The sequence below is a fragment of the Hydra vulgaris genome, chromosome 12, assembly GCF_038396675.1.
Source record: "Hydra vulgaris chromosome 12, alternate assembly HydraT2T_AEP".
Lineage (NCBI taxonomy): Eukaryota > Metazoa > Cnidaria > Hydrozoa > Anthoathecata > Hydridae > Hydra > Hydra vulgaris.
Genome location: NC_088931.1, coordinates 36,652,662 through 36,670,026, shown reverse-complemented (window position 1 = coordinate 36,670,026; position 17,365 = coordinate 36,652,662). Strand labels below are relative to the sequence as shown.

At 28.4% G+C, this 17,365-nt stretch overlaps 1 protein-coding gene across 1 annotated transcript in view; it reads right to left on the bottom strand.

Annotated features, from left to right (window-relative positions):
* The window catches only part of LOC100204578 (uncharacterized), a 34,863-nt gene extending 33,354 nt beyond the window's left edge, over positions 1-1,509 (bottom strand). The window contains exon 1 of the mRNA XM_065813119.1: positions 1,409-1,509. The gene's annotated coding sequence lies outside the window, so the exon portion shown is untranslated. The remainder of the gene's footprint in view (positions 1-1,408) is intronic.
* Between the last annotated feature and the right edge of the window lie 15,856 nt (positions 1,510-17,365).

Genomic DNA, 17,365 nt, shown 5'->3' with positions numbered 1-17,365 from the left:
TATATATATATATATATATATATATATATATATGTATATATATATATATATATATATATATATATATATATATATATATATATATATATATATATATATATATATAGGGTGTCCCAAAGCATTTTTAAAAGATATATGCTGCCACCTCATTTAACTTGTTCTATATGATAAAAAAAAACACTAAATTTAAAAAAAATTTTAAATAAAAAATATTTTTAGGGGTGCCTCAAGACCCTTGAACATTTAACAAGTTCCTTACATTATCAAAAAAAAGTTTTTCAAAAGTGTATCATGTTGGGTCTCAAATTAAGCAAAATTATAAGAAAATTTCAAAAATGATATTGATATTATAAAACTTATTAAATAAAAATTATTGTCAAAAAAAAATTGATAAAAATGCACTTCTTTTCATTTTTAGTTAATAAACTTAATTTTTTATGCTGTTAAATCTAACATTTATTTTATAAAACATAAATATCAATTTTAAAATTTCTATATAATTTCGCTTCATTTGAGACCCAAGATGATAGACTTTTGAAGAACTTTTTTTTGATAATATTAGGAACTTATTAAATGTTCAAGGGTGTGTGTGTGTGTGTGTGTGTGTGTGTGTGTGTGTGTGTGTGTGTGTGTGTGTGTGTGTGTGTGTGTGTGTGTGTGTGTGTGTGTGTCTATATATATATATATATATATATATATATATATATATATATATATATATATATATATATATATATATATATATATATATATATATATATATATATATATATATATATATATATATATATATATATATGAGAATGAGAAAATAGTAAAAAATAGTTTGTCTATGCTTTTGATGACCAAAACCCATAATTTAAAAAATTGTCAAAAAAAAAAAATTGTCAATTTTTTTTTTTTTTTGTCTTTTGGCACTCAAACATAACAAACTAGTCAATATTTTTGAATTATAATGGATTTTTAATGTTTCATATTATAATGGATTTTTAATGTTTCATATTATAATGTTTCATATTATAATGTTTCATATTATAGACATAATGTTTTAATAAGCAGTCCAAGTTTTAAGAACTTCATATGTTTTTTTTTTCTTAAGCATTGCTTTGTTAAAAAGATTATCTTTTGTTCTGAAATTTGTTTAAATTTTTTTAAATTGTGTTTACTCTGAAATAATAATTTTAAGCACTTTAACAATAAAAAATGAATTGAATATTTCATTACCATCAAGATGTGACAAAAATAAATATATTAAGTTGTTTTGTGTACATGCAAAAATAATTTTGCATGGAATATAGAATAAAATCTATTTAGGATATATATATCTTACGATGAGATTTGAAAAACTATGAAACTCTACACAAAATATTAAAATAACACTCCATTCGGAGTATTAGTCGTTACTTACGAGTTAATGTTTTAATTGTAACTCAGTTATTTGAACTAAAAATGCATCTGTAAAGATTATTGATGTACATTTTTTTCCATATTAATCAAGTTGCTGGAAAATGTAATATAAAAACATAAAGCATTTAAAATATTGAAAACAAAAAGCACAATGTATTTAAAAAACTAATTAAAAAATTGAAACAACAAAGTTGCCAGATCAAACTGCTGCTTTATACAGAATTTAACTTTTTACAGATTTTTAACTTTGTAAAAATTTTTGCAACATAATTATTTTTAATAAATGGCTCATAATATTTTCTTAAAAAGTTATCATTTTTTAAATTAAATTAAAAACGCATACTGACAACGCATTCTGAATACAAGCACGATGTATTTAAAATATCCACAAGACTATAAAATAAAAAAATATTCTTATTTTTGTCTAAAGTATAGACTCGATACCTACAGACAGTAAAGACTTTCCTGTGATTGTAAGAACAGCCTATCATGAATCACGAATTATTAAGGGTTTTCCTAACCTAATAAACAAAATGGTTTCTTCTAAGATTTTCTTTCGTTGGCTTAAGTTTCAAATATAAATAGTAATAACTTCACTATTCTAAGATTCACAAAATATAAATATCATAAATATAAACAGTAATAACTTCACTCTTCTAAGATTTTCTTTTGTTTGACTTAGGTTTCAAATATAAATAGTAATAACTTCACGCGCCAATGACGCTAACTAGATTATTAAAAGATCAAGTTAAATATAAAAATTGAAATATAAAATTTATAAAATTAAAAATATAAAATTTATAAAATTAAAAATATAAAAATTGAAAGTTGGATTATTAAAGTTATCGTTGTTAGAACTGGCAAAAATAAGTTTTTTTAAAATACCTTAAAAATATTTAATAAAAATAAAAAAATAAAAAACCAAAACTTTTTTTAAGCAAAGTAATGAAAATATTCTGATACTTTAATTTTATTTTATTTATTATTTATTTTTTTTTATTTTTTTGTTTTGTGGATTTGTGCAACACTAATCAATTCAATAATTTCATTCTTCGTGCAAGTTTATCATTGTTGTACAGCGTAATCTAGTCTGAAAAGTTGAAAATGTTTAAGTGACGTCAGTGATTAGCAAATAAGGTTTACGAAGCTAAATTTGTAAGTAAAATTTTTAAAAAATGTTATTCGAAACTTTTAATTTTTGGTAATGTTTAATAAAATTGCCAATTAACTAATTTTGCATCAAATAAAATTCAACATTTCAAAACTCTAACAAACTTTCACCTTTAAAGTTCTAAAAACTTGCGCCAAGATATTATTGTTTTATAAAGTTTTGAAAAAGCATCAAAATATTTTTATACGATCGAAGTTCTACATTTCTGTATTATTAAAATTACATTTTTGTATTATTAAAATTGTCTCTAACTTACTAAATCATTCGGGGTTTAAGTTGGTAAAGTAATTTCAAAAGGTTTGTTGTGAAAAACACAAGTTAAACCTATTCGACTGTCAAAGGAAGTATTAGAATATTAAAAAAAAACTATTTTATATTAATTGCTAAAATGCAAAGTGAAAATGATGCTGCGGTGATCAGTATGATGATATGAGACAGAAAAAGCAAGCGATAAAGAAAACAATTACGAATCAGTAAAGGATGTATATAAAGGTAACAAAGAAGAAGAGAATGAAACTAATGATAGTAAACAATATTTTGCTGTTTTGAGCCAGCTTCAAACTATTTTTATGTTTTTGGAGAAATAAGCATTTTGAATCTTTTTAAAATAACAGGTCAAAGTTTTAGTATAAATAATGGTTAAAAAAAACTTTATACGAACTTTATGTTGTTCTGGATCTACTCATTTCTAGATTACTACTTATTAAGTTTATCTTACGTCATTTTTCTATAAAAAAACAAAACACTTTTTTTTGTTCTTATTACGAAGTCGTCGAAGACTTCGTCTTTTATCAAGCAACATATAGAGACGTAGTAATGTGACAACTTTTTTTTATCTTTTAAATCGTTCGCATTTTGTTTGTTTTAAATCGTTTTAAATTGTTTTACGTATTCTTACAGTTTGGTTTTATGTATTTGCTTAAGCATAGTCAGAAGAATAATTCTTGTGACTACGGTTTAAGCTATATTGTTATAAATGTTTGTTTAACATTTCTGTTCGCTTTATTGTTAGAAGCTTTAAAGATTAAAAGAAGTTTGGTCTTTGTTGTAGATACGCGTGTAAAATTTCAATTTAAACATTAAGTTGTTATATATCATTAGAAAAGGCTTTGAAAAACTACAAAACTTAAAATTCTTTTAAAAGTTACAAAACTGAAAATTGTATGATTCTACAAAAAGTTATAAACATTTTAGAAACAAATTATTATTACAAGTATTTTGCTACCAATTTATAAGGACCTTAATCTTAACTTAAACAGCTTCAGTTCTTATCTAAATGCATATAACTTGGTATCAAAAGATAGATGTATGAAAGGACTACAAAGGTCCATAGTATTAGAGATTTGGTTAGAGGGTAGAGCGCGTAATGCTCTAACCTTCTCTAAACAAAATAAAAATTTTAAAAACTCTAAGATAATTTAAGAAAACAAAACAAAATGTCAAGTTAACACTCTAAGATAAGTTAACAAAAACAAAAAAACAAAAAAAAAGCAAAACAAAGCAAAAATTATAATTCATTTTTGATTGTATCTTGTTATTGAGTAATAAATGAAACTACTATACGATAACAAATTGTTTAATACGTCGAACCACTAATCAAAGTTATAAACTAAAAGCATAAATAAGAAATTGAACATTTTTTTTTTAATATTTAGAAAATTCCCACCAGGTAACTTATTTTAAAAAAACGAATTATTAAAGATACATTTTGTACCAATCGGAATTTCATAATATATCTTGTAATCCCCAGAAATGAAGTATATGCAAACGCAGTGTAACACGGTTAGAAATCTTTTACTTCATAGTAATATCAAGGATTCTTAAGAAAACTCAAAATTAATGTGCACATTATCTGATTTACTTGAAATTTGTTACCTTGTAAGATAAATAAATCTAATTGCCTTCCAAGTTTCATTAGAACCCCTCCAAAACTTATAGAGCTGTGATTCACAGAAAAATTGTGACCTCTTACGATGTTAATATTTATATGTTCTTTACTTTTTAAGTAATCTACAAATGTATCAAAATTTATATGTTCTTTACTTTTAAACTAATCTACAAATCTAAATTTAGGCTAATCTTTGTACTAACTGCTAACTTTCAAAAAATTTGTTTCATAAATAGTGGCGCACTCTTGTTTCGCCTAACGCCTGTCTTCACCAAATTACAATTATTGGGTCAGTTTTTGGGTCGATAACTTGAACGCTAAAATATTTTAGTATGAAATTTAAAATTTATTGATAAATATAAGTCTAGTTAAGAATAGTACAAAACTTATTATATCAACTTGTTGCTGTCACGTTTAGGGCATGGGGGAGAAAATTTTGAGGCTTTTTGTTCCCAGACACTAATCATCGCAATTTTTTGCAAAGCATCATTATTTGCGTAAATATAATCATATAAATACTTGGAGTTTTCTCCATATCTGGAAGTTAACTGTCTCAAAGACCAATAAATGCTGGATCCGCCCTTCTTACGAATATATACAAGTGCCTATTTGTTAGCTTTTATTGTATTGAATTTTTTTTATCGTTGCTGTTATTAATTGTGGCTTTAAAACTGGAGGTCCGTGTTTTGTAACCGCTTTGGCCGTATATGTATCTCTGGTAAGGAAGGAGGCATAATAGCATTTAACTTCCCGGGGCCGTATTCTCATCTCTCCGTTAAGCTTTTGTCTGAAATTGCATTAGAATATTTCTAAGTAAAGAAATGACGAAAATTTATATAAATTCGTTAAAATAAAACATTTATGTTTAAAAAATTATAATTTTAAATAATTTTTTTATTAACGGAGAGATGAGAATACGGCCCTTGGTTAAATACTTTTCCGCGGTGCTCTCTGATGAGACTATTAGGATTTCTTGGAGCACCAAAATAACTAAAAAAACAAAATGTTATTAATTTACAAAAATAGTGACGGAAATGAAGCTGATGGTTTGTAAAAATTAATAAAAATTACTTGTAAAAAATAACTAAAAATGAATTTGAAAAAAACATAATCAATAAATTAAATTAAAACTTTAAGACTAAATTTTGTTCATTATTTGTGTGCGTCTTTTATTTTATACTAAACAATTTTTTTTAAACTAAGTGAATAGTTGCTCTATGCAACTCTATGCAATAGTTGCTCTATGTAATCAGTCAGGTTGTTTCTCGAAAGCATTATAGATGGTTGGGCTTCAAATCCTGGGTCGTAATTAAATAGCCCTTAAGAAGACATTTATTCTCATCAAGTCGTCGTACATAAACGCAATTTTGTTAATCTGCTTGATAACTAAATTCATACAAAAAACATTAAGAACTTATGAACAAAATGATTATTTCTAGCATTACCTGAGTTTTACTATTTATGAGACTATATTGATCTGCAACTGGTTGAATTTATTGAAATGACTCAACAATTTTTGTGAATATAAAAAGTATATGTTCATTCAAATAGTTTGTAGTGCTGCCTGTTGTACAACTAATCTTTATTTTTAAAGGTAATGCAAAAGTAAAGGTTAAATACTTTTTGAGTTCATCATAAAAAAAGATCACTTCTTTTTGGGCTCCATTATAACTGCAAAAAAATAAAAATAATAACTTTGACCAGCATGACAATGACATGCTGAAGATGTAACTGCTGTAAAAAACATTCAATTCTAATGTTTTTTTTTTGCTGCAACTAGTTTTTTTTATTTATCTAGTGTCTGATATTAGTATCTGTTGCCATCGTTTCAATTTTTTATGTTTTCTTATTGATGATTTGTTGTTATTAAAGTCTGTTGTTTGTTAATTGTTTTTTATTGATACAGTTTTTCAAAAGATTCTCAAACTCAATCTACTATATTTTTTACATCTGTTATATGTAACCTTTTGTTAGTTATTTTTTCAGATTTACTTTACTGATATTTATTTAAATATTGATCATTTATTTTAATATTGATTATTTATTATAATATTAACGGTTGTTTTTAAATAACTTCTTTTCTTTTACAATATTAGAATTATCATTAATATTGTTATCATTATCATTTAGTTTGACGTCATTCGAATTGATCATACTTTGGTTTGTGACATTAATTTTAAACAGCTTTCTAAATTACATTAACTATAAGATAATTTATTTTAGTATTATTTATGTTATTATTAATATTATTTTTATTGTATAGATACAGTGGGTGGCTAAATTAATAGTGACACTTTATTTTTTTACAAATTTTTAAGTTTAAACTACTTAAATGAATAAATACGTATCTTGAAGTATTTTTTATTGTTTTTATCATTAGAGGGATTTATTTAAAATATAAAACAACATAATTACTTTTTGATTGCTATTTATGCTTTTATAAAAAGTTTTAAAATAACAAATAAGGTAATAGTCTTAATTTTTTTTTTTTTTAATACTCGCTTGTACTGGTCCTACCTTATTGTCCTATCCACAATGTAGAGGAAATCCATACCCATGACTGAGATCACACACCAGACCAATACACACAGGATGTTTAACCTTTTCCATAAGACAGTCCTGATGGAATTTTTTCTCTTGGGCGGCGTCGGACAAATGAGCTTTTTTCCACCAAAAATTGAAATGTTGTCTTGTAGGAGAAGAAGACCTGTAAAACATTACAAAGATATTTTAAATTATAAAGCTATAATTTTTTAGTGTGTATTACAATATTATAAGTCATATTTACTCTACTCGAGTCTTCAAAGGTCATTTTCTAGCGTTTTTTAGCCCGTCCCAGTCGCTTTATTTCATGGCTTCAGTTAAACGTAGTTTTTTGATTGGACAGCGACTCATTAAATTCTCTTCAGCCAACCGTCTTCTAACCGTCCTTTTGAAGACAATAATTTTTTCATAGTTTATCTTTGTAGCTATTTGAGCCATACTTTTTTTTCTGTTTTTAAGACAGATGTTCTTGATTTCACGGTCACAACGTAAAATGGTGATCTTTAATCTGTCATTTCTGCCAACGCGGTCTGGTTCATTTGTATCAGTTTTTCTTGTGACTTGGTTCACTACTAACTTTGAAACACTTATAATTGCTGCTATCTTTCTCTGAGAATGTTTAGGATGAAGAAGTAAGGTTTTTACTCCCCATTTTCTTGGGGTTAAATCTGAAGACTTACCCATACTAAAAAAATCAATGAGAGGTGAGAATATTTACAACTCAGGATTTATGCATTAAAATTAGCCAAATTATGAATTATTAACCATAAATAATTAAATTATTGACCAATACTTACGCTTCGATAGTCCTGAACTTAAAAAACTTGCAAAAAATTATTCCAAAAATGAATAATTGAACTCAATTTTGAACTAACTCTAACCACATTTTTCAACAATTGACAGCTAAATGAGTAAACAAGCTAACTTTTTGACTGATATGGTGGACTGAAAGTATTGCCATTATTTACAACAATAATAATGGTATCAGTGACTAAAATACACAAGAGAAATTGTGTAAAAACAATATATTTACTTTTAAAGCTCATTTAAATTTCAAAATTAGTAAAAAAGTATTTTATATATTATATATATAAGTAAATTAGTAAAGTAAAAAACGTCACTAATATTTTGGCTACGAAATGTAGAAAAATAAGCATATTATTATTAAATTACATCAAAAATACCTCTCTAATCCATTTTTTTTTTTTTTTTTTTCATTTTTCAGGTGAAACACAAATGTTTGTTGGAACTCTAATTTCAATCTACAAAATCAGAACTAAATGAAAAATATTTATTAACACGTTTTATCCCAGCTGATATCGGTATTTGATACTGTTCTCTTTTTGGGAATTAAACTAATTTAATTTTATTTGTGTTTTTGTCATTTCTTTTATTTTAATACTATCGTTTTTATTATTATTTAGTTATTATTATTGTTATTATAGTTAATATTACTTTTGTAAACAAATATCAAAGAAAAAAAAAAAGCTTTGTTTTGTTAATGTTATTTGATTTTGGTTTAATTACCGCAATTTTTGAAAAACGTGGGTTAGTTTTAATTTTCACAAGAACTCGAGCCTCGTTTTACGGGTTGTTCAATGAAAATCTCTATTTACCGGAACCTCTCTTCACAAGCTTTCAGATACCAGTTGGTCATCTGGATCGCCGCTTATAAACCGATTGCAAAAGACCACGGCAAATTATTAGCAGCCGTGGTGGAGTGATTAGAGTTCTGTCTTCAGAACTCGAGGTTTGTGGTTAAAAGCCGGCTCAGGCCATTTTTTCATTATTGATAAGAAAGGAGGCGTGAACTCTCTGGTTAAATGCTATTCCGCGGTGCTCTGTGATAGGACTATTAGGACGTCTTAGAGCACCTAAAATAGCTAACAAAAAATACATACTATGGAGGATCTTTATCTTACTGCTGACATGTTAAATCAAGCTAAATATTTGATCAAGTTTTTGAAATCGTCAAAAAATGTTGTGCTTATAACCTTTTGGTACAAAATAGTCCAAGCTATCGACGATGTAAATTTTTTAATTCAGTCATGCTTGTTGCAGGTCTTCTTGACTTTGAAACTGAATTTTTGGAATCACGATAGACCTACAAATGCATGATGGACCGAGCAACAATTTAAGGCAAATGTTTCAAACGTTGCGCTGGATCATTTCATAATCTTAAATCAGGTTTTTTTTTTTTTTTTTTATGTTGTTCTTTATTACAATATATAAGATACAAATATATACAAAATAAAAGTTACAAGTGAAGATATCATTAAAAATAATAAAGAATAAAAATTAAGAACCGGGATACTCAATGAAGACCATCAATCTTGTCACTGAAAACCGCTTTTGAAGAAATTAGAATAAAAACTTTAACTTTTCTTTTGTGGTGTTTACGAATTGCATCAACTTAGTATTTCTATTCATGTGAACAATAAAAATTATTAATAATTTTCTATTTTCAATTCAAATTTTCCATAATTTTCTAAACTTCTTGCATCCATTAAATCTTATTTATCAAATATAATCTCTGAAATCTTATTTGTATAATATAATAAAACTAAAGTTCTTTATGGTTCTTTATACAGTTGCAGATTGTCCAAAGGTTGTTTAAAACTAAGTTTCAAATTGTTAACGTGTGTACGCTTCCGCCGACAAAAATGCTAATCCACTGTCAAAGGATAGTTCACCACTAAATGTAGCATGCATACATATATTTAAAAATACGCATACAAATTCATTCGTTATTGTTATAATTTTTTTTTCTTATATTTTTGAATGCTAAATAATTTTTTTTTAATTTAATACTATTGACTTTTTCTTTTGTCAGATAGTAGTTTGTGTTGTATTGTGGTCAATACAAAAAAAAATGTTTTCCTATTAAATATTTTTGCCAGTTTTTTTGATGACTTTTCCTTAAGTACCCTATTCTACCCCAGTTTCCCCTTTATAAATTGCATAATACAATGAATTAATTAAAATAAAATGAATTAATTAAAAATAAAACTCGGTAAATAATAAAAGTCTATTGAATAAATAAAATAAAACGCCAACAGGAAACCACCTGGTTTTAACATTCCAAATTTAAATCTAATTTTAAAGTATATAAATTTCGTAATACAATATTATAAATTATAATAAAAATAAACATGGTAAATATTAGTCTACTAATATTAATAAAATGAAACGCAGACACTTGCAGAAGATCACCTTGTCTTTACATAAATTATCACAAAAGTTGAGATTGTAAAGACTACTTTTTTAATCCTCTTATTCTTTTGGTTGAAAGATAAAGAATCAGAATCTCTAGAGACAAAAGCTGGTCAATTAAACGAACTCTTCGTTAATGATGTCAAAGAAGATTTTTATGGAAGAAATTATGCGTCTTAAATTATGCGACTCGGACACCTGCTCCACCGGTGCATTAAGTAAGCGCTTTTTTCTGACAAATTGCATTATTAGAGAAACAAAACTGTATAAAAATGATTTCAAATGGTAACGATTTTGGTTGCAAATTTAAAATTTTTAAAATTTTATTTCAAATTCAGCTATTTAATGAATCTTTTTGTAGTTATTAACTTTGATTTATTCAATTTTTTATACTGAATTTGTATTTTGACTGGAGTGTAAATCATTAGAGCTGTGCTTGTCAACAGGGTGTGCAAAAGTTGTTCTACACTCGGGGTCCACTTTTTTAAAGGATCCCAATCGGTCAGTTACGGAATTTAAAAATATCAATCAGGTGCTTTAAAAAATTTTTCCTTACTTATGAAGAAAAACAGTGTTCCGTACTAAGCAGAATGGTGCTCTAAAAGAGCACTTTAAAATTTTATGTGATAGTAACATTTTTGCTGATGAAGAAATCTCAAGTGGATCTTTTGATACAGTAGACAGTAAAGTTGCCAAATCAATATCTAGGGAATGAGTATAACATGTTCTTGACTAAGGTTGTTATTAATGAAGAAAATACCTTAACGACAATTACTGATGTAGTACATAAAGATAGAGGTGAAAAGCTGTTGTCTAAAGGTGACGTACTTTTTATTGATAATGTAAACATGCTTATAATTGTTGGAAAAACATTAATAACAACATAATGTAATTTCTTTCAATGTAACTCCCAATCTTTAAGAGCAAACTCTTCAACAACTATCCCGTTGCGACACTAAACTGAATTTAGTTGACAGATATGGTTTCTGTCGCGTCGGTGCAATCAAAATCAAACAAATTGTTTGCACTATTAATACAATTTAAAAAAAAAAGATTTTGTTTTAAATTGTATTAGCTTTGTTTTTAGCTAGTTTGACCCTCTAATCTATAACTTTTTCAGTGAAAGTGTTTTGTAGGGAGAGCAATTTGTTGGTTCATTAAGGTTTAAGAGAGTGGTATGATAGACTAATGGTGGTCCAACGCAACGACAAAATAGTGAAACAGCATTATGTCAACGCAGCACTTAATCCAACCAACAAAGCCTACAGTTTAGTCATATGCTTTAGCAAAACTAACCGTGACACTTTGTTAGAGTCTATAACCATACACTAACGTTACACCAACCTAAGACCAACCTAATTAAATATGAATCATGTATGCATTGCTAATTATAGCACTTCGTTCCGTCAACAATTCGCCTACAACTCAAAACCATGAGTGGGTGAACTTATTATCAACAACGTCGAGTGTAAACAACGCCAGGTTGGGTATGTGCGACTGCCCAACATTGACACGATGGGCAGTTGTATATACCAAACAGACCATAATAAATGATAAGACGATGCCGACATAATAAATACCACCGGCCAACGTTTGAAAAACTAAATGCGCTGCTTAGGTATTGTTGCATTCAAAAATTTTTCTAATGGTCAAAAAGTAGATCGACGCTAGTGAATGTATTCAAATGCAAAAATGCTGTGTTCTCATTCTATTACTGTTCTGTTTCTATTTCAGTTTTTCACACTTTAGAAGAAATCACATGCAATGAAGGTAAGAATTTTAGTATTGATACATGTTCAAAAAGCCTATAGTTTTTAAATCTTATGACAAATATTTCTTTTATTGCAAGTTTAGTTTTGATAAAACAATTAATGGACGACTTCTATGCCATCATTGTTATTCTTTACTAAGTTTCACAACAGTGTTATGAAGTTGCATGTTTAGAAATACAAATTTTAGATCTGAAAAAAATATTTATCTCTACCACACCTACTGTTACTCTATTGCTCAAGCTAAGACTCTTGATGTTTTTGTCTTGATGTTTCAGATTTAAATTTAGGCATTATAACAAATACTCAATGGAATGCTAAGTCTTATGACTTACCTTCTCTTTGGTGCACTTTGTTAAGTCGGCGATAAGGCTGAATATGCCTTGTCGCCGAGCCCCATTTAAAAAAAATAATAACAATAAATTCTACATTACCGTACCGTAAATATATATATATATATAAAATAGTGAGATAGACGAGTATCAAATATCTAAATTTATAATTTATAAACAGAAAAACCATTTTTAATAAGTTTATTTTTGATAGGTAGCTAAAATCAATAAGTAATAAGTAGACAGACTTATTTGCCCAGATATCTGGAAGAGATTTTACTATCTCCCACCTAACACCTTAATTTTTAACCCTTTTCCCTCCCCCCTCTCTTCCCATATATATACCTGTCTCCCATTTCTCTTGGGTAGAGGGGGTAGCATTAAAAAATCCTGCATCCGCCTCTGTTTATCAAATATTTGAGAAGAAATAGATAAAAATAAGAAGGCATTGAGCCAAGAGCTAAGTATTACCACAAGAATGAAGTATGGAAATAAGAAAAAGCACCAGCTACATTAATCCTCCAGCTCTCATTGATCACTCAAACTTGTTTTTTTTGTCAAATTCAATTAGTGAGCGAGAAATACATTTGAGTAAAGTTAAAAAATGGCATTGACATTAAATGGGGATGCAACAACTTTTTTTTTCATCATAGTAAATAAATCACTGTGACAAATACAAACAAGGTTTCTGAAAGAAGATTGTGCTGACTTATCGTCAGAATCTTTTACAAACGTGTATATACAAGCCACATCAATAGATAATCAACAAAATAAAATGTATTTTATAATAAAAGTTCTAAACAAAATATATAGTTACAATTAAAAATACCAAACTACCTTAACCATTAGGATAATTAAATTCTTCAGTTTATATTAAAAAATGAGAAAAGTAAATGCATATTGAAATAGGACTAAACAATTTGCACGAAATGTAATACAAAACTAATTAAATTTGGTTTAAAAAAAAGTTCATATAAAAAATTATTATTTCTAGGTGTATATTTATTTATTAGTTTTAAACAAGAGATCTTTAAAAATGGTTAAAGATATGTCATTTTCCTACATATACATAAACCATATAACATTAAAAACATTAGGCTCATAAAATTGAGAACTTTTATTTCAATAAAAATGGTCTGTAATGAGTGTATCGATCCGCAAAATTTATTAAACGGATTGGATGTGTCTGACGGCGATAAAGACATTTTAACTTTTTTCGACGCTTCCCATGTAACGTGATCATAATTTAGTTAACTATGAATAAATGAGTAATAAAGTTGATTTAGACTTCTTTTACGTAATATATTCTGGCTTTATATAAAATTCCAATATGTTCAAAAATTTTTGTACTAATGTAGTCGATATGCGTTTTTCCATGTGATGTCTTTATCAAGAAAAACACCTAAGAAATTTGTTACATAATGCCTTTTTATTTCAATAACATCAATAAAAATTAAAAGCAAACTTCCCCCAGACAACAACGAATAGTAACCCATTATCGGTCCGATAAAGTTTTCTAACAGCTATATTGTGCCACCAAATGCCATCCCTTCGCAAGGTTTGCGGAGTCGTGGCGTTTGCTGGTTAACTTGCACAGCCAATATCGGAGCGTGCATATTGGGTGTCTATCCTGTGAAGTGATTGGGTCTATCTCTGTATAGATAGGATATTTCACCCAATGAAATTGCGATGAATGACTGCTTTTACGCATGCGCAATATGACCTAAGTTCCAGTCAAAACGAAAGCGATAAATTTTATCTCCATCGTTTGACACAGATTTCCAATTTATTTTTCTGACTCTTAGCATCTTCATATTCTAAAGCAAGTAAAATTTAATATTTAATTATAAAGCAGCTTGTATATTTACGTTATGTTTTTATAAAATTTGAATTAAAACCTAAAAATAATAATAGAGTTCTGCTTTAGAATTTTTCTTCTATTTTTTTTCTCTCTTTTAAAAATTTTTTTTTGTTTTTTTTAGGTTATTTAGGTGCTCCCAGAAGTCCTTGCGGCCTTATCACGGAGCACCGCGGGAGAGCATTTAACTTGAAGTTCACGCTTCCTTCTTTACCAATGTCGCTTTTGGCTAGAGTCGGCGTCGAACCTGGGACCTCTGGGTTCTGAGCCAGAACTCTAATCACTGCGCCACGGCTGCTCAATCTAACCCAATATTTCTCACTTCTGACAGCTTTTCCGGATTCTTTCTTTCTTCCGTCTACAAAAAGTAGTTTTAAAGGACATGAATTTTTCAACTTTAATTAAATAATCTATACTTAGCTTTGTAATCTTTCTTACAACTAAAAAAAAGTCTGAACGTATGCACATCTTACAGACAGGGGCGCGCAGAGGGTGGGGGATCCGGGTCAGTTTCCCTTCGGCATCACGTTCATGGGGCATCATCAGATGACAAAAAAATTTATCAGTATGCTAAATAAAAAACTGAAAACATCTAATAAAGAAATGAAAATTGTTTACTTTCTTATTATGTTTCAATTTTTGATTTTGATTTGATTCAATCTGATTAAATCAATTATTGATTCCATTTTTTTCTTTTCTTCAAAGATCGGTGTTTACGTTTTATGATATGCCCTCTGAATAGCTCTTCAAATCATGCGAGAAAACTAGAATAATCGGAAAAAGAAAAGTAAAAAGTTTTTAAACTTTTGTTTAACTTTTACTTCCGTATATTTAATAAACTATAACAGCTAATTATATAATTTTAAACTAGTCGCAATTTCTCGTAATCACTTTTTTACTAAGTTAAGTTTAATTCTACGGATTTTATTCCACTCGTGCGAGAATTCCTCGTGCGGAATTAATCTCCAAGGGAATAGTTTTGCCATTATTACTGATTTTCAAAGAGAGTGTTACAAATAAATGTCGAAAAAAACGAGCGGACTCTCAAAGATATTGGAAGGGAGCTAGTAGTAAAAAATAATAGTAAGAAAAAAGAGTCTCAGCGCCAACTTCAGGTAGACCTTTCATCATTTTGTATAGTATTTAGATAAAATTTCTGTTTTTAATGTCAAATAATATATTGGTGATATCAGGCCCGTCTTTGGGTTATCCTGGCCCCCCAGTAAAATAATGATTGTGGCCTCTTCAGCCTTTAACCCTTTTCCCTCAAAAAAATTGGTATTTAAACACAATTTTTTTTATATGGCTCACTTAATAAAGATTACTGCATCAGAACAATAACCTACAAATTAATGTGATAGATATTTATAATAAGTTCATCCAAAAAATACGCAAATGACAATCATATCTTTGGTTTATATATATATTTAAAACACTTTATCAAGTGTTTATATGTCAAACTTACTCCAGTAGGATAAAATGAAATATTGACATATCTAAAAAACACACACTTTTTTTATATATTATAACAATTTTATAGATATCAAAACAATTTATCTAACGCAATAATATATTTTATATTTTTAGATAAATTATTTTGATATCTTGTAACGGCTTTTTAAATCAACGAAACTATTTTTTTTTAAAAGAACATTTACAATTTGATGAACGGCAAGAACTGACTGGCGATTTTGTCCACTATTAGACTTGTAGCAATTCTTTACCCTTTTTAAAGTTGAAAAGAACCTTTTTCCTGAGGAATTTGCTACAGCAACAGAGAGGAAACATCATTAGAATAACTTCGACATTGGGAAATGTGGACTCAGGTTTCTTTGATTGAATAACCAGAAGTAAATCAAGGTGATTTGGTTTTCTGATTTCACCGGTACCAATTTCAATTGAAGTAGGAATGAAACTCTTGAAATGCAGGCATTCATTTGGAAAATATAAGTCCACGTCATTTGGGTAGATTTTAAAAATTTCTTGGGCGTGCGATGTGATCGCAACAGAATCCGTATCTGGAAGACGGACAAGGAATCCAAAACAATAGAGAAGTAAAGCATAAAATTGCCTTCGTCTTTTAAGCTCAGCTAAAAGTCTATCCATGGTGACATTAACTTTAGCAATCATTTTTTCTCTCCCAGAGAAGTCTGATGACTCAATAGACGCCAATTTGTCATGTTGGCGTTTGCGCACTCTTCTTTGTTTCTGGTCAGCACAGTACTTGTCAGTGCCCACAAATATTTTAGCTTCTTTTTCAAATTTATCTAAACTCGATCTAACCTCTTGAACAAAAATAGACAGAGAGCTATACAGTTCATTCACCAATCCTAAATCAATTTCAACGACTTGGCAAGCATTTTGTTTACTTTGTTGAACTTTTCTACTATTGTGTTCCAGATGACTGGAACACAATAGTAGAAAATGGATCAGCTTGAGACGGCTTTCATGGCAGCCGTCTCAAGCTGATCCATTTTCCTGAGAAGTCTACTGGCTTCAACTATTGTGTTATGCTGTTGCATTATCTCATCATTTAGCTTTTTAAGGCTACCCTCAAGTGTAAATGCAAACTTCGTATACATAAATATATAAGTAATATTTCCAACTAAGAACTAAAAAAAAACTGATTTTGATAATTATACCTTGTAATTAGAATAACCTATTTGAAAAGCAGAACATGCATCTGCACGTGCAGACCATCTAGTCTGTGACAGACTTTTGGAACCTTTAAACCCTTTTCCAGTTTTAATTTCAAGACTTCCCAGCAAGGCGTTGAAGCAGAAAGAATATTATATAGCTGTTGAAGATAGTTAAAAAAAAAGATGCAACTGTCACACAAGACTCCGCTGCAACAACAATGAGATTCAAAGAATGACCCGCGCATGGAACATATTGCTGGCGGATTTAGCTCCTTGATACGGGCATGCAATCTAGTGTAGACCCCAGACATACCTGTGCATCTCTAATGTTTTTTCTACTAGATTAAGCATATCAACTGTCCCTTGACCACGCATTGGAATAAATAGTAAGAAACGTTGAGCTGGTTTTACATCAGGCATTGCATACGGAACAACAAAAGTGAGTTGATATACGTGCGAGACGTCTGTGGTTGAATCCACAATAATTGAATAATATTTAGCAGCTTTAAGTTCAATTACTGTGGAAAAGAAATTAGCCAATACA